This window comes from Chaetodon auriga, chromosome 16 (genome assembly GCF_051107435.1).
Source record: "Chaetodon auriga isolate fChaAug3 chromosome 16, fChaAug3.hap1, whole genome shotgun sequence".
Taxonomy (NCBI): Eukaryota; Metazoa; Chordata; class Actinopteri; order Chaetodontiformes; family Chaetodontidae; genus Chaetodon; species Chaetodon auriga.
In genome coordinates this window covers 21,371,500-21,391,120 of record NC_135089.1, presented here as the reverse complement: position 1 = coordinate 21,391,120, position 19,621 = coordinate 21,371,500, and the positions used below count along the sequence as shown (strand labels likewise).

At 40.7% G+C, this 19,621-nt stretch overlaps 1 non-coding gene across 1 annotated transcript; it reads right to left on the bottom strand.

Annotated features, from left to right (window-relative positions):
• Positions 1-14,501: 14,501 nt before the first annotated feature.
• trnas-uga (transfer RNA serine (anticodon UGA)) lies at positions 14,502-14,583 on the bottom strand. Its single transcript has one exon. It is a non-coding gene; the product is annotated as a tRNA-Ser (tRNA).
• Positions 14,584-19,621: the final 5,038 nt, after the last annotated feature.

Sequence of the window (19,621 nt, the reverse complement as noted above, 5' to 3'; positions counted from 1 at the left end):
CTGGCTTTGTGGGCTCTGGTTTTGATAACATCTATGCTTGTATTAACAAATGAACCTGTATAGAAACTCCAAACCACAGCTGGTAGTAGTAGTAGCAGGAGAGTGGTAGGAGATTACTTTGGGGTTTTTTGTTTTTTTTTTTTTTTTTAGAATATTTTATGACAATTATACTAATTCTAAAACAAATCTCAGATTTACCTTCACTCAGCTTCTGCTCTGTGTTTTTCCTAAAGTCTCAGCATAAATCATAATGTGTCTTATTCTGTCATCAGCATCATCAGTCAAATAATAACCTCAGCATGAACAAAATACTGACATTTTCACCGTAGTAGTTTAGATGTGTGTTCACCTGCAAAATTTCACTAATTCACTTCCAATAGTGGATTTATAGTCAGTACCTTTGAGTCACAATAAAGACACTTTCATTTAATCATTACAGGCCATCTCTGACTTAGTGACCATGACATTCCAGTAGAGATTTAATTTAATAAAGAGTATTAAATTAATTGGGTGCAACTTTGTGCACTTTATTTTCATTCACTGTGGTCCATGAGATATATATATATATATATATATATATATATATATATATATATATATATATATATATACACACACACACACACACACACACACACATTATATCTTTTACTGTGCCAGTCAGTCTCTAAATGTCTCCCATACTATACATGTAAAGTTGAAAATGAGAAACACAGTTCTTCAGGCCTCAGGGCAACTAACAAATATCTGTGTGAATGTGTGTGTGCTTATTCATAGAAACTGCTCCCAGTAGAACAATTCAACTTTCAAGAGGTCCCGCCAGGATTTTTGCTTTGTCTAAACACAGTCTTGGCCTGACCGTTAAATCAACCATTAGCTTCACTTTTCTCCACTGAGTTAAGTTTATCTAAATAAACTTTAGCAGAGAGGAGTCTCAAGAAAACAGAGGCACAATGACAGTGTGTCATTTGTGTGGTCTCCAGTGTAAATCCCTGTACTGTAGTTAGTGGAGACAGGCACAGGAAGAGGACACTCAGGGAGCCCCATGGGAAACACACAAATTAGCTGTCTTCAAAGTGGATCATGATGTCATAGATCTAAGTACTGCCTGTAGGTCATTTTGTTTTTCTCTCCAGTCCACCATGGTTCTTCATGAAGGCATCAGACAAGCAAACAACAGTGGTGATCAATTTTGCTTTGCAATGTTTTGTAATCCCAAATCCTGTTGACGTTATGTGGACTGATATGTTGCCTTCAGAGGTAACATTTGAGAACTGAGATAGTTAAGTTGTATTTATAGTTGTACATTAAGCGATTGCAGTGAAGAGAAGCTTGAGAGGCTATGCACGTCTCTACCACAGCTGTAGACTAAGGTGGTACCTCGTGGTGACTGCAGTAACTGTGATATGCTTGTCAGATGGCTGAATAGCTTAGACCCCCGTCCCCAACGCCTTTCCAACAAAAGGCTTGGGACGTTGTGTCTGACCATTTCACACCATGACTGGTCAGCTCTGGGGTTGGGGGGAGGCAGACAGCAGACAGAGAGACAGGCAGGTAGACAGACAGACAGGCAGACAGACAGACAGGCAGACAGACAGACAGGCAGATGAGGTCTTTACTGATTTTAGTGAATTGAGTGGACCCAGCTGAGCCTAAATGCTAAGCAGTATTGGACTCATTATGAGTGACAGGCAGAGACACAGGGCATTAAAGGGTATGAAAAAACGCTCATTTTTTTTGCACACACAGTTCTGTGTGTGTGTGTGTGTGTGTGGCTCAAGGTCACACTCTATCCTTTGTTGTTTTTAGGTAGCTCATTAATGCATGATGCAGTTTGACTTCCCTTATACACACACACACACACACACACACACACACACACACACACACACACCTATCGCGTTTCACATCCACTAATACCACCCTGTCACCCTCAAACCTTCTGTTCATCCTCTCTGTTATGCACTGCTGGTATGGCCTCTGACCTCTACCACACACACACACACACACACACACACACACACACACACACAGACCACACATACATGCATACACACACACACACACACACACACACACACACACACACACACACTGAGTGTCTGAGCCCCCCATCACTCTGCCCTTTCCCATCAGAAGTCCCCTTGGATTTCCATCCCCATAAGCCAGCCACTTCCTGTCCTGTCGTCCCTCCCAGTGAGCTGGATGCATTCACCCTTTATTAAGTTCTCATTGAAAACCCTGCCTTTGTGTGATTATGCTGTTTGAAGCCAGCAGAGAGGAAAAGGAAGTCCCTTTAAATAAAGTCAAGTCAGCAGATGATCTGCTTGATGTTATACTGTAGGTTTCTTTCTTGCACAACACAAATCCACAACACACAAACATGCACCACAAACTGAAGGCAGCCACTGTTTGTCTGCAGTGTACGCAGTTCCCCGAACAAACCTGTGTCCTTTAAGGGATAATTCCAGTCTAGTTTTCATAGTTTTGACCTTAATTTCAATTGGTAATAATACCATTGTTGTTAACAAGTGGATTGTTGAGATCTGGGAACATGACAGCACAGCTGCCACAAAATCTGATGGGTCAAGAACCACAAGCAGGTTGTACACATCTGTCAGATTAGTTAAAGGAATTTGGAAAACAAAACAGAGGCTGTTGACGTTGGGGTATTTCTGCAGTTGCCACTTGCTATGTGGATTTAAATGGCAGCAGGACCAGCCAGTTCACAGAAAACAGTAAGTAATAGCTGACCAGTGATCAAGGTTGATTTTGTTAAAATCAAACCACTTCCCCAACAGACATAAATCCAATCGAAATGGTGCACAAGCGGTGGAAGTATGAGCACAACTTGACCAAACCTACTGAAATTAAAAAAGGAGACCAGTCCTGTGATCCAGACAATTCCAGGAGCACTGTGTCTGAGAGGAAAGATAACTATAACAATATCAACTTTTAGATCATCAATAGTGTTAAATAAGATCAAGTTTAAAATCGATTCAAATCAACACATTTCAAACATGTGGTGTCAATGACGGGATACTTGAGACCGTATAGAGGGTCGAGTGGTGAAGATAATCAAGCTGAACTGTTGGCTTGACTGCAATCTGCCCGATCATCTGACCACTCAAGTGTCTTGACCCCAAAAGATTTTTAATACGTTTTCACCATGTTCCCAAATTCCAGAAATTTCTTTGGTGTGTGCAATGCTAACATAATTGATGGAAATGATGGTCAAAACTACAAAAACCCACATTCAAATTGGAAATTGAATGAAATCATTCCTTAACTTCTGTTCCATGTGCTGAATAAGGCTGAATGTTTAAAATGAAATATTTGATGGCAATTCTGTGACTGAATCTCAGTTCAAATTATGAGAAAATGTCTCATTTTCACGTTAAAGTGATCCAGCAGGCCATGCTCAGTCATGTCTGCCACTTCTTGGAAACTTGGAAGTATGTGTCCAATTTGAACAGGGCAGGCATATGTATTCATTCCTCCATTTACGTGCACCAAATACTCTGAATACATCTGTTGAAAGGATTATTCAGCATCTGTTAATTTTATGAATCTTCATAATCACTTCCTCTATATCACTGTTTGAATACATTTGGAGTGTGTCGGTTACTGAATGAGCTCAGCTGCCAGTCATATTGGCGCACTTCTTATTGGACCATCCAACAAGCAGATGGAGTGCATTGGCGCCTTAAAAGGCCACATATTTTCCACATCATCTCATGTTTCCAGGTATTTGGGAGACATGTGGAAAACATTGTATAAAGCCTTTAGTGTCTCCATGGGGTGCTGTGTGAAGTCTGATATATGTCCTCAAGTCACTTGAATGAGCATCGGTTGGGGCTGAAGACTGCAACTTAGAAAATGAAAAAATTCTGAGGGTGTGGAGTGAACGTACCAGACATCTGCAGCCCGACACCCTGTGACAGAAACCCAGTTTGGCTGCTTGAATCCGTAATCTCAATATTACCCAAAGACTGGGTAAGGTTACCACACAAAGGTCATGACCAGAGAGTCGAGAAGGTGAGAGTTTCATTTCCAGGCTCTCTCTTCACCATAAATATCCAATGCAGCAGCAGTATTCCTACTGATACTTCACTGATTGCGAATGATTTCACACTCAAACCTGAACCTCAATACCTCAAGATACTAATACACAAATGCAAATCATGCGCCCAATCGCTGAAGAAAGAGAATAAACTGGAAACTGAAATGAAACGCCAACAATTCTAGATTTAGACACTGCTGCCACATGTCTTCATGGACACAGGAAGAAAAAAATAAATCATTGGACAACAGCAAGCAGTGACAAACACTGAGGTCTAAGTTTAGCTCAGAGGTTCGGTTTGTAGGACTGTTGTCCATCCAAACCACACAAACATGGTCACTCGGTCATGATGGCTAAAAATAACTACTGAAACAATAGGAACACAATACACACACATAATACACTCCAGCGTACACATAGGCAAATGCAAGCAGACACACACCGCAAAACAGTTACCCTAGACAATAGGAGCACACACACTTCCTTAAACATGTCCATCCTTGTTTGGATCCTTGCTTTGTGTGTGTTGCATTGTTTGGTTTATTGGCCGCCAGCTGCCTCTGGAGACAGGCTAAAAGGGAATTCTTTATGATTCATTGTGTTTTTTCCTGTGTGCATGTTAAGTGTGTGTAAGTAAATTCATGTGTGTGTTTGCTTGTTTTTGTGCTTCCCTCTTCCCATCATCCACCTCCTGACCACAGCTTCCCTCCATGCTGTCTACAACAACAGCGCTAATAACTGCTATTTGCCACAGTGTAAGTTGTACACATTTGACTTGTGGTGGAGACACAGTCGCATTCCTTTGGCTGACAATAACAAAGCTCACACTGTCAGTGCATCACTCAGAGGTTGCCTTTAGGGGGTATCAGCAACATTAGGAGTCAGTGTAGATGGTAAACCTGCTGTGGATTGGAAATCGATTTGGATCCTTTTAGGAATATTTGGTTAATCTGATCAAAATTACTCCAGAACTGTGTGTCAGACACAGTGGTGAGCAGGGCTGGGTCTCCACAGGAGACTGCCCTATCCCCGTTTCTCTTCACAATGTACGCCATTTACTCCAGGTATAAAACACAAAAGTTCTCTGATGATGACTCTGCAGTTGTCGGACAGGGGAGAAATGGTGGAAATTGTGCAGGAGTACAAATCCTGGGTGTCCACCTGGAGAGTAAATTGGGCTGGATCAGGAACTTTGCATCAATCTACAAAAAGGGCCAGAGCATGCTCTTTATCCTACTCTGGTCCTTCAATGTCTGTGGCACCATTTTCTATGCTGTGGTCTGCTTTGGTCATGATCTGACTGTGGTTCATGTTCTGTATTCTACCACACATCTACACAGACCAGCTGGTACACATAGATTCCAGGTTTATACAGTGGAATTGTTTGTAGCTCCATCATCATTATTTTTGTTTTCAGTAGCTTTAAGTCAAGATAAGGCTTCCACTCTATATCTACTTGGTCCACACTAATATCTAACTGGAGGTTTCGCCGTTGGTCTGAGTGAAGCGGGACAATTGGTTCCTTGTTAAGGATCCGGAATGGTTCCGGACTGTATTAAGCTCATGGAGGGGCCTGGGGAAGGGTTCAGCTGTGGGACCCTGTTAACCCTCATGCCACGACATGCCATGATTCCTCCCAACATGGCGCTATGACATTGTGTCTGCAATATGTTTTTGTTCTGCCCTCCACACAGCTTCCTACCCCACTGGGGCCGTCTCAGAAACAGAACATTTGGAATGCTCAATTTTATTGACTTGCTCAGATTTTATTGATTTATGTTAATTTTTTCCTTGAATTTTTGCTACCATAGGTAAGTTGGCTACATAGTCAATGGCTTCTTATTTTGTCTGAACAGGGCATTTTAATTTGAAAACTTACTGAACTCTCTATGCTATCTGACTTCCTGCCTGGCTCGATCTGCTCTGTGCATTTTACTTGGTATTGTGCTGTAGAGGCACGTATTCTGCACCACCCTGGCACCAAATAGAGGTGTAAATTCCGAATCACTTTGCTGATTTGTAACGTTAGGTTCAGTTCATTTTCTAAAATTTGTAAATGTAGTTAGTTCACTTTCACAAAACTATGCCTGTTCTTTGTGGTTTATAGCTCAACAAGAAACAATTTCAATCGAGTTATCATAAGTATTACTTTCAGTCTTTTTCACTCTTTTAACTTTAAGCTTTAAACTATTTTGTTTTTACAAAAATTAACAACAAAAAACAAAAAAAACAAAAAAAGGAAGCTGTGAGAGACTGAAAAGCAGCCTTACATATATTGTAAGGAATTGTCAGACCTACTATTGCGAGTTGGCAAATCACAGTATTTAATGCCATCAAACATCAAAGGCACAAAGATGAACACGTTGTCTGTGGGAAACAGACAACACAACAAACAAGCTGTGTGGCTGACCACACAGCTAACCTTTACGTTCCCACCTCAACATGTGTCTGCTAAATTCTTTACTGTGGTGCAAGAAGTTTGGGATTACTTGTCTCAGTGTATTTGGGTTTGTGTGCACAAACACACCTACAAGCTTCACCACCCTCAGCATCTCATCCTGCCCTGTTCTGTCTTGTTTTGTTTAGTCACATGTTCCTGCTAAACTATTTAACTTGTATACAGTGTGCTTCCTGCACACACACAAACACACACACACACACACACACACACACACACACACACACACATCACCTTTATCCTTTATCTTTCTCCTCCACAACAACAAGAGCAACAGCATGTTCTGTCGTGTCCCCAGATCATGGCAGCTATATATAGACTTCACTGTAAAGATCGCTACATCGATTGTATTGAGATAAGAAAAAACATGCACGTGAGCAAGCAGGCTTTAGATAAAGATGCTTTCCCCACCAAAAAAAAACAAACAAAACAGACAAATGGAATAACTAGAGTGCAGTGTGAACTAAATCAGTGGAAATATTTGTTGATGACTTTTTGGAAACTTGAAAACCTGTGATAAGGTCAGCGACTGAAATCTGAATGAAATGACAAATTAAATAATTACCGAGTGCAAGTGTTATTCTACAATCTGCATTTTTGTGGAATTTCATTTTCTAGTAAAACAGCACCAGTGTAACAGCACCAAAATATTTGTTCTTCATAAACTGATTGACTTAACCTCTGGCACTAAGAAGCAGCATCTTTAGTCTGTCAGGGTTGGGGGAAGTCCTGCCTCCCGGCCTTATGCAGGCCCTCAGACTGTTTGATCTGGCCCCGAAGCATAAATACAAAACTACAAAAAATAAAAAAAATAAAAAAATTTCTTGACCATGGGCCAGACTTCCTTTTCCAGTTGAACTGGTTAGTATAATTTAATGATATGGCTATTGTAGACTTTCCAAATTGAAGTGGAGTCATTTGGGAAAGTGAATCACTTGATTGTGTGTGTCACATGATGTTGCGTGATTGAACACGGCCGCTATGCCAAAATCACCTCACAGCCCAGTGCTTTTCCTTAGGACTTGGTCAAAATAGCCACTTCTAAGCATCTGGAGATGCTCTGGATGGAATCCAGGACCTCAGACATGCAAAGCATGCACTCTACCACTTAGCTACATCCACCCTTGTTTGTAAGTGCGTCACTTTGTGTCCAGGTTTGTTTTTAATGTAAAGATGTGTATGGAAAGCAGCTAACAACGTGTCTTACTATATTGTTAAAATGAAGATTACTGCAGAAAACTCAACAAGCCAACAAGCCTGAAAAGTTATGAAGTTTAAGTTAAGAACTTGTGGTAAATATATTATTCTGTTTTTGAAAGACTCAAAGAAGAATGCTACTCTAACAGGAGGAAATAGTGCCTTTGCTGGGACCTTTTCCAGGAGTGGATTAATCCACATTTGGTGCTTTGGTGAGTGTTAGGGCAACAGGAAGGTGTATGTGGGATTGAGTCAAAATAAACTGAAGTGTGTGTGTGTTCACGGCAATGAAGGAACATGTCATCCAGTGGAACAGCGTGGCTCATTGATGTGTTTCTTAGAGTTTTTGGCCAACAATAGAGCTCTATAGCACAGAGGAATAAAATACACTATGTTAATATGTATGCTGATACACACACAGTACTTGTTAGGATCAATCAAGAATATCACCAGCTCTCAAGCTGATGATACAAGCTGATATTCAGTCATCATTACTCATTTGTTAATGTCAGTTCTGTCCTAGTACAACTGATATGTTACACGTGAGCACGCTGTTGCATGTTTATCCTAAAATACGCTGGAATCTAGATTATCATTGCCAAGCTGGCACTTTTCCACCAGTGGTAGTACAAAACTATTTTGGTTGTGTAATTTACCCACGATGTTTCAGTCATGAGAGAAGAACAAGAGCAGATTGGCTGTGTAAGAAACAGGAAAGTCAGGTACTGCATGTTTCAGCTAAAGTCATTAAGAACAAATCAAGCTGTTCAAACACGCCCGCATTTTTTACGGGGCCATTTCTAACTGTAAACTAAACTAACAGTAGACGTGTTTTGGCATCATTACACACACCTTAATGTAAGTGTGTCACAACTTAGTTATGCAACGTTAAATTGGTTTCACATTCCAACAAATGAATGACTAATCACATCAGTTATTACTACAGCAAATTTAGATAATTACACATACTGCTTTGATAAATAGTGTAGGGAACTGTGTCAGGTGTGCCAAAGTGACATTCCCTATATCATCAGTAAATCTACCAAACCTTGTGCCTGTGCCAGTTAAACAAGAAAAGCCCAGAGGCCTGAAAACGCGCAACCATGATTGATTCATTAGGAGTTCTATCTGGTTTTCTTTTTTCTATCCATCACAGCAGCTCATTCAGCCTTTTTCTCTGTGAAGGCAATTTGATCTAATCTAAATTTGTTATGTCATCATTTTGAGTAAGAACACCTATGTTTGAAGGCAAAGCAGTGGGTGTTTATTAATTAAGAAAAACTGTTGGTGGAAGCATGGAAGGATTACTGAACATGGCCAGGGCCTCATTTCGAAGCATTTCTTGTTGGAAAGTCAATCAAACAGCTACAGAGATATAAAACTACCACAAAGGTGTGCAAAACAACAACAAAGACACATGAAGCTGGCAAAGTTCAGAGCAATAAATTTAGATGAGATACACTGTGTTATGAAGACAGTTGGGCTTGTGTCCAACATGCTAACAGGACATCCTCTGGACGATGGTTTTCAGGATGCTTACTCATCAAAAGGGATGATCAGTGATCATGTAATAAGAACCCATTCACTTGTATCTAAGTTTAGGTGCATTGTTTTGTCCTGGTCACATAAAAACCTTCCTCCACTTACTAAATTAGCTTAGCAACAAATGGCTCTCAGGTCAGTCACAAGCCTGAGATACAGTTTTCAGATACTGGTGCTATGCCATTTAGTTAATGACCTTACTATCAGTGCTTTACATTAAAGTTGTAGTAAACTGGAATTCTTTAAAGAGTAACCCAACACCAGGATGAACAGCAGTGTTTGCCTGTCCTCTGTGGTCGAAAGTACTGACAACCAAAACAATGACAATAAGACAATAATCTGTTATGAGCATTTCAAAGACATATTTAACATGTGTCACTGAGGACATACTGAGGACATTTGTTTAAATCCATCTGACAGGTCCTTCCAAATGAGAGTCCCTTTTGTTTCCTCTTTGCTTGCATCATACAAACGAAGGTGTATCTTTTCTGCATATTCAGAATGGTTGTTATGCAGTTAAATATCTTAATGTGTCAAGAACTGAAATTACGTTTGACATGTTAAATAAGGACATAAGAAAGGTGTGTATGTTTCTTCATCTGTGAAATATTTTTAATTCCTAGGATGAATCCTCCATGTTCAAACTGCTGCGATGTCATGTTTTGTAATTTACTGCTAACACACTACGTGCTGTCATTGAGAGGAGCAGCAAGCCAGTGGTTGTTTTGAGGTTGAGTTGAGTCTTTCTAAGTTTGATGGAACAGATACGCTTCTGTTTTAAAAGATCCATTGTCTGCACAGACTCTGAAATGCCTTCTGGTTTACGGTAACTTTCTTCCATTTTACGCATGTAACTACAGTGTGTTAGGCTCAGAGCAATCCCAAAATGCAGGTGACCTACAATCAATAGTGTGTTTGAACAAATCCTGTATAGACACAGAGCACTGAAGCTGCTGCTGCTACTCTGCAAACATGCTGCCTTGCTACGCCTCCTTTATAAACACAGTGAGGAACCTCTGATCTCTAACCTGACAAGCAGGCTACCCAGCAGAAGGGTATGTGTCCCTCTGACTGAGCCCAGCTCACCTGCCTCCCACGTGCCTCTGACAGGATCTGGTCCAGATGGTACGGAGCCTGATAAGTGACCTTTCTGCAGTAAAAGAGCCAGACTGTTAGGCCAAGCTGAAGTCATTCCCTACTATGCAAATCCTCATCCTCATTTGTTTAATAAGCTAACTTGCTAACTTGCTAACTTGGAGTTTACATATTGGCATTTGCAGTTTTGACCCATTCTGGTATATGTATCTGTTTATGAAGCGCTTTGTGTTGAATGGAAGTTGCCTGCCACACTGAGTTGTATTATTTATTCATATGTCTATATTTCTGAATTACAAAATGAAAATTCTCTGAGATATTGAAATAGTTTTGTGAGAAATTAACTGTCTGCAAGTGTGAATCACTCAAATCAGGCTCAATATAACTGGTAAAAAGTGTCTTAATATGACAAAGCCTGATTCTTAAAAAGGTTATTTTAATTAATCTAGTATGACAGAACTGATTGGCTCACCCTTTCCAGGCTTATCTCAGATTTATAGATTCAAGTTATCCTGGTGCCATCCAATCCTGTGGCAAGGCCCACCACCACAATATTTCTGGCTACGTTTCTTGTCATGTCACGAAAGTGCCACATTACCTGCATAATTCCTGTTTACTACAACAGGTGAGCAGAACTGTTGTTGAACCACACTACTCTGTACATTTCATTCAGCTTCAGTCCTGTATTGTGTTTGTTTGTGCAACTCAGAAGAAAGTAAGGCAGATAAAGATGCTTCTGGTGGAAGTCACAGTGAGCATTTTCATAGCCAGTACAAAAACGACAATGGTCCGCTTGACCAGGAGTGGACAGAGTGCAAGAATATCCATTTGGAAAAGGAGTTGAAACTTTGGGCATGAAAACAGGCTTTAATTGGATTGGAAACACAACTTAAGGTTCAAGTGTAAGCGGCCACTGTAAAATGCAAAACATAAATGTGTGAATTCAAATATGTGTTTGTGCTAGTTGTAGGAGTGAGCTTGCTTTGCTGTCTCTGCTGCTTCACTCCAAATAACTGTGTGATTCATGCCAACATGATCAATTTATCTTTCCAATCCACCCACAGAGATGTAGCACACAAATACATGGAAGACAATGAGCTCACCGCTGAGGCTAGCAATGGGGTTATAATGTGATTGTGGGTGTTTTTTTTTTTTTTTTGTTTAGTTTTTTTCTTTGAACTCTGTATTCCTGGCCCCTTAAAAAGAAGAACTAGCTGAGCAGGTACAGCGCAAGTCTCACCACCTGATCTGAATAGCCTCAGTGACACATGAAACTGTGTGTACAAGACACGACCAGCAGTGAAAGAGGTACTGAGATCCTTGACCTAAATTAAAGTAACAATAGTACAAGATAAAAATACTCCACTATAAGTGACAGTCCTGAATTCAAAATTCGACTCAAGTAAAAGTATAGAAGTATTATCAATTCAAAATCGCTTCTAAATATGGTACTTGAGTAAATGTACTTAATTACTTTCCACCGCTGAAGACAACGGGTGTTAACTGGTGAATGTGAAAGTCCAGTGGAGTCACACAGCTGAGCACACAGCGTAAAGATATGGAAGATATGCATCTGTGTAGCCATTAGCAACTGCTTTGCATTTCACACTTTCCTACACGCAGTATTATTTCACAAAAGCAAGTAGTCTGTGTATGACAAGTGAGAGTATTTTCCTTCCAGGAAGACAGTCCATGGCAACGACCTGACTAGAAAAAGAAACACCGTGCGGTGGATGTGTTGATCTTTTTCTCCCACAACTGGATTCCTTTCCTACTTCACGGGGTGCCATCCTTCCATTACACCATTACTTTGTAACACAGTGAGCTCATTTCCATCTGATATTAATATGATATCTGTGTGGATGTTTTATCTTGATCTGATATATATATATATACATATGTATTGTAAATGCACTAATCATACTTAAAATAATGTTTAGGGTTAGGGTTAGGGCAGTCAGAGGACAGTTGACTGAGAGTTCAGAAAGAAAATCAACCTGAGACTATAAAAGTGTGGAGGAAAAGCAGACAGTTTTCAGAGGTGAGGACAACATGTTTTTCACTCAACCCAACTGGAAATCACATCCAGACAACATCTGGAGGCGGAAGGTTCACAGTGACATCAGATCTGAGGCAGGACATCAGTACAGTTTGACCACCTTCTTAAGAGTAAAAACTCCACCCAACATATGAAAAGTCACCTAACTCCACGTCCTCCTGCTCGCTCAGTCCTGGATCCTTGCAGTGTGTAACATACTGCACCACCTGTATCACTAGCACTTTATGATTAACCTGGACTAAGTCCTGTCCCTTTCTCAGCAATTCTCCAAGAGCAAGAATCTTGCACATTTCACAGCTCTGAGTTCATAAAGGTTTATATGCCTCAGCAGATGAGTAAGACCTTGAAGACAGTTAAAGCTGCATCCATCACAGATTTTTGGCCACTTGGGGTCACAGAAAAGCTAAATACAGAACAAATGACATTTGTTACATCAGACAGTTTTTGGCCTTAACAATCATTTGGAGTCATGTCTCTCGCGTCCAAGTCCATTAGTCCACTGGATCTTGCTAGCATAATATTAGCTCTCTGGCTCAAAATCTGAGCCTTTTATGAGATGAGCCAACTAGAAATATCTCCTGTTGCCAAGTGGGATCTAAGGTTCATCATATTTACTGGATTAGTGAACAATGTGTACATGGTATATAAACCTTATGGGATGTTACTGATTGTTCAGCTATTAGTCAAACCTTCCGGCTTGTGAAAAATTTTAGGTTTTGTTATTATTGTGAACAATGACAAGCAGTTTTATATAGAAATGTAACAACATCCAAATATGTGCACATCTCCAGGAAGGAGGGTTGAAGGGTTTTGAGATGAACAGCAGTTGAGTAAGAACAGAGATGTATGAGAGCTCCTTTTGAGGCAGTGTGACCAACACATGGAAGTGATGCAGAGCGAGAGCTAGAGAGAGATCTATTTCTTTCTCTGTGCTCAGCTTTGAGTCTCTTCTTCTCCTTTCTTCATCTATTGTACCTCTTTCTTTATCTCTTTAACTCCATGCTTACAAATTCTCCGCCTCCTCCTCCTCCTCCTCCTCTTCCACCACCTCTCTGGATTGCACTAAATTTGGCCAGGAGTGTCACCTCTCATAGGACACACACACACACACACACACAGAGATGTCCAGAATCAGTGAAAAAAAGATCAATAATTAGAATCAGAGAGAAAAAAAGAAAGTCAAGGACACAGTGTGTGCTGACATCATCTAGCTCCTTGCTGACCACTCTTGTTCATTGTTTCCTGTGTGTAAGTGTGTGTGGGTGTGGGTGTGTTTGTGTGTGTGTGTGTGTGTGTGTGTGTGTGTGTGTGTGTGTGTGTGTGTGGGTGTGTCATGACACACGCACACATGGAATTCTTACAACCAAGGTCCACCAGTCTCTCCATCCCAGCTGCTCTGTGGCAGGAAGTTCATCATTAATTCAAACAGCCTTTGAGGTTAACAGTGAAGTCCATCACACAAATGAGGTCAGACAAGGCTGTTCTGAATATGATGTAACACCGTTGATATATTTTCACCATCATGATGAGATTTTTGCTTCTGTAGATACATTCAATGGACAAAAGTATATGGACATGTGTGTTCACATGCTCTGTTTTTTTCTGTATGAGGCTGTTTGGTCATGTTTTGAGTACAATGCCACATTGAAAATATCTTTTTTTCAATGCGGCATTTGGACCATGAGGAGTGAAGGCACACATCTCCCAGCTCAGCAGAATGGGACAGTAAAAAACAATCTAAAAATTTAGATAATTGTCAGAGGATGTAATCCTTCAAATGTAAAGCAGAGGAGTCGTTTCTCTTTGCTGAGCCAATACAACACTCCCATTCAAGTGAATGTTCCTCCTCCTTCTTCTCGTCCTTATTAATATATTAGTTATCTGACTGTCAGCGTGTTTTGAAAAGAGGCAGAACAGGAAGTGATCGGGCTTCCACAGACCATATTTTGAGTGAGATCTGTGTGAGAGCCACAATTATGTAACTGTGGACGTACTGCAAGATATGAGCACAGGCTGAGTTTACTTACCAAACGACTCATTCTGACTTTCTGTTTTGTAATAGAAATTCAGCACATTGACAGGACAAACGCTGCGAGCAGGGTTCGAACCTGCGCGGGGAAACCCCATTGGATTTCAAATCCAACGCCTTAACCACTCGGCCATCACAGCTGTTTGATGTTTCCTCTTACTGTTGTTTCAGCATCAGCCCTTGTTGTATTTGTTACTTGTTGTAATACCAATGCTTTATGTTATTTTCTGTATTTCATCACCTTTATCATTTGGGCAACCCAGTTTTAAAAGATGGGTCATCACTTCAATGCTTTTCTACATACTGGGTTTTAAAAAGGACCAAAGGAAGACAAAAAAGAAGTTGACTTTGGAATAATTATTTTTACATATACACCAGTGAGGACTCTGAGACCCCAAATAATGTGAAAAGAAAGCCAGTGTTAACAAGACACAAGGGTTAATTAATGACTTGATATAAAGCCTCTTCTACAGTTTTTATTAAATTATCGGTGGGCGTTTGGTTCCCACTGGGATAGCCACTAGAAAGAATGACTCACTTCAAAAGTCCTGTCATATTTGCTTGGGTTGAAATATCCAAATGAAACATTTAAGGGATTCATCGTCTGCCCACGGAGTTCTGCTTAAAGAGTGTGTGACTGTTGCTGTTCCGTGCAGACGTGGGCAGGAGCAGAGACATCCAGGGTATCCTAACAGGACCCACGCGCACACACACGCCGGGTTGTTGCTCGCTCTGTGTATCATGATACTGAACTTAATGCTCTCTCTTTACAGCCTGACTCATGGGTTTGACTATGGAAGTCACCATCTCTCTCTCTCTCTCTCTCTCTCTCTGTCTCTCTCACTTTTTCTGATCCAAATCTGTCTCTCTGTCTGTGTTAGTGTCCGTCTCTCTCCCAGTGAGTCATTCTGGCTGGCTGTCACATGCACAAACTCATGTGATAAAAATACGAGATCAGATGAGAATTTCTAAGCAGGAGTGAGATTCCAAAAATAATTAACAAAAACATCCCTTGTCAGTCTTTCTTTATTCTTTCATCGTATTTTGGAAACAGTAATAACGCTGTAGATTGTGACAATTCTGCAGAATCTGGGCCTCTCTGGCTCACATGCAATCTGTTGTCCTGAAGATCTTATTTCAGTCACCTAAACAACACTGCTGCCACTGAAGGAAATGAGACATTTGACGGAAGAAAACTGGTAATGCATCAGTTTTGTTGATCGGTGGCTTATCTTATGGGCCACATGCTAATAATGTGAGGCCATGTTCAAGATATTTGCAGCAGCTGCAACTAAATCTAAGAATGAAAAAAAATGTGTTGATTTGCCAGGCTTCAAATACATAGAAATAATGTGACTGTGACAGAGGCTGCTGAACATGGAGCATGCAGAAGAAAGTGAGGATAGATTTTGAGATTGTTTGGATGTCTGGTCATTTTCACAGCTGCATGCTAGTGGAAGCATATCCAAAGATGATGAAATGGACATAACATTAGCTCACAGTGTTACACCTGAAGGGTAGTTTGGCCGGATCAAGCAGCTGACTATCTGCTCTTTGCTTGGGTGAAAGTAGGAGTTCAAGTTAAATTGCCTGTCTGTGGGCTTTCACAGGAATGTTCAGCCAAGTTTTAGCACATTCACAGGGTTTGTATGTAACAAGGCATCTGCTGAGCTGTCAAGCTGAACCTGGTTCAACTTTAGCTAGACGGCAGCACTGCAGTGGCTCATCACAAGTGCACAAGCACACATTCTTGGTACGTAAGTTGAAATATGAACAGTTTTCATATTGCAACTAATTGCTTCACCTCACCTCACCTCTGCTGCCCCTGATAGAGAACTGTCATGGCAGCATGTCCTTGTCAGATAAACGTTTAACTATGAATATTTCAACATTCAACGTATTTCAATCTGGTTTACAGGGGGTAACATGAGGGAAGGGCTACAGCAGGCAGGTTGGAAGTCAAAAAAAGGCAGAGGGTGATGAACGACAGGCAGATGTAGGTGATTTTCATGTTGTGCTGACATAAAACCAATGGCTTCATGGAAAGCAGGAATCAATTTATGGATACATGGTTTTCATAAATTATATTTACTGAGTACGAGGCCTCTACTATATATTTTAACTGTGAATCCCAAAGCCAGACTTAATTTCTTAATCTTCAAGCCCACATTTGGAGCCAGAGCTCATTAAATGGTGTAGCTACAGTTTTAATGACCTATTTTTGGTTGTGAACCTGAGGCTGTACCATACAATATGCCCTAAAACAGAAGACCTTACAAAAACAAAAACTGCCCTTGAGGCCCCAGACTCAGTCACATGATGACAAATCAGAATTAGGCCAACAACCCAGTAATGAACAAGCTCAAGCCCTGAAGGATACATTCTCTTTATGCGTATTCTCTCAAGATATCTTTGTCTCCAATAATGTAAAGTAGCAACATCAGTCCAGGGGCAAGGCTTGTGGACAGGCAAGCCAGGCAGTTGCTTGGATCCCCCCCGACCACTAGGGGGGCCCTGGCCACTTACAACAATGACCATTTACAATAATGATTACTGTTGACCTCACTTTGAGAACCACTAATCTATTTTTTCAGTATTCATCTCAACTGTCCCGGAAATTGTGCATGTATGTGTGCAAAAACCAAATTTTTACAGCGTGCATGGGTGGGGTGGGGGCCCCAGGGATTTCTTGCTTGGAGCCCCAAGAGACCCTAGCAACGCCACTGCATCAGTCTGCAGGCAGTGTGGGCTCCGTACGTACAATGAGATTTCAGTGCTTGGTGTTACTGTGTTTCATCAAATCCACATTAAGACAAACAGAGCTGATACACATTAAAAATGCATGACTCCTAGAAAGTTTGGGATGTTTTCATTTTTGTGAATATCTGTGCTCAGCATCTTGATGTAGATTTGTATGGTGTCCGCTGCATTACACTACTTAGATGATTGCATTCAAAACTCTGGTCACATTTTAACGTATTAATATTAAAATTCTGAATTAAATTAGAATTGTTTTCTCTGCATTCCCCTCCCTCTTCACATAATCATATTCCTACAAATGAGTGGTTCCCTCATAGGCTCAGTGCTGTAGGTCCATTTAATGGCCATGCACTCTCTTGACACTAATTTTGTCCAAGATTGCTTTTCTACGAATTAAGGTAATAAGGTATTCTACATCCCTACCCTCATCCAAAAGAGAAACTCCCATCCAAACAGAAACCAGTGGAATATGCACAACTTCCTCTCTCAAAATTGTCTTCATTAACATGAGCTCATAAGGCTATCATCAGAAGTGCTTTAGAAATACAAACTTGACATCTTTCCACATCACTGTCCTATATCCCCTGGAGGACACTTCACCCTCTCAGTGTTTTTTTTTTTTTTTTTGTGAAACCAGTAAATAATGTTACAGTAATCAAGTCGGATTGAAATAGCATGAATCAGTTTTTCAGCATCTTTTTGGTCAAAAATGGCCGCACACAGCATGTTTCTAAGGTGAAAAAAAGTTTTTGTCACCTTGTTGATGTCGGATTTGAAGTTTAGCTCTGAGTCTAGTATAACACCAAGACTTGTAACCTCAGATTTAATCCAGGGAGATAATTTCCTCAGATACTAAAAAGCATTTCTCTTTCTGTTTTTGGGCCAACCAGTATGATTTCACTTCTTCACTCATTAACCTTCATGAAACTTTTCCTCATCCACTGATTTATTGCCAAAACACAGTTAGTAATGGAGTCTTGATATTGGATCATTAACAATTTAATAAGAACACTTTTGGTGGCTGAACCTTTGCCCACCAAGCTCCTCTTCTCTGGAATAACGTGCACATTCGAGAGGTGAGCTCTGTTGATGCTTTTAAATCCAGACTGAGAGCATCTTTTTCCCGTTCACTCCTGATTACACCGGCTGGGAACCCAAATCCTGACAAGTACTGTAGCTACCCCAACCCTGTTAATCCTTGTGAATGATGTCTGTTTTCTTTTCAGTTGTTATTTCTTACTTCTGTGAAGTGCCCAGAGAATCTCTGGGTGATGTGTGTGTGTGTGTGTGTGTGTGTGTGTGTGTGTGTGTGTGTGTGTGTGTGTGTGTGTGTGTGTGTGAACCTGAAGTCTGTGCAGAGAAGAGAGGTTGACTAAAAACATTTGATAAAATCTGACCTAGATGTGTCATGTTAATGAAATAATGGAAACTTTGCCCTGCTGGGGTGCCTCTTCCCTGTCTCATCACTCACACACACACACACACACACACACACACACACACATACAGTGGTGTTTCCATCACTTACCTCAACCATAACCATAACCTCCACTTACCAAACCCTGAACCTAGCCCCAACGTGAACCTGAACTTAACCCTATCCTAACGTCAACACAGGTCTCCCTCTAAAAGTTAATCATTTACATTATGGAGACCTGGTTTTGTCCCCATAAGGAAGGTGAGCCCCCACAATGTGACTGTAAACAGATTTATGTCCCAACAATGTATTATATGAAACTGTTGCTAAGCATTGGGTAAATATGGCTGTAGTACAGTGGTAGTATAATATAGTATAAAGTGTAAAGTCACATCCATGTATCAATACGGTGCTTGCAGCACGAATCTGTCCTTGATCCTGGTGGTGCAGGCCCGGATGCTGTGATGTCTGCTGGACAGCGGCAGGCATAGTGGTTTGTGGCGGGGGAGACTGGGATCTCTGATGATCCTGTTAGAGTTCCTCCTGCTCTGCATGGACAGCAGCTTTGTCCTGGTGATGTGCTGAGCAGTTTTTGCCTCTCTGTAGAGCCATGAGGTTCAGGGAAAAAATAATAAATGCTTTGTAAATTAGATTTTTTAAATTGGGTTTGAGACATTGCTCTTGTCCATAAAGAGATAAGTAATTAAATGGGGACAAATCTAAACAGATTACTAAAACTGTCCTTTTCTTGTAAATCGAATAGCAACGTCTTAAATCTCTGGGTTAGCTGTCATGATATCCAGCATTTGGAGGGAACTGGCTGATGCCCATGTTCATGAGGTCGATTAAACAAAAAAATGTCTGCAGACATACAAGAGTAATTTTTCTATTTTTGTATATTTTCTGTGTTCAAGTGAATAATGCATTAGTGTTAAATGAATACAAGCAAAGAGATGCTGCTGGGTGCTACTGTGGGCACTAACATTATGTATTTTCTATTT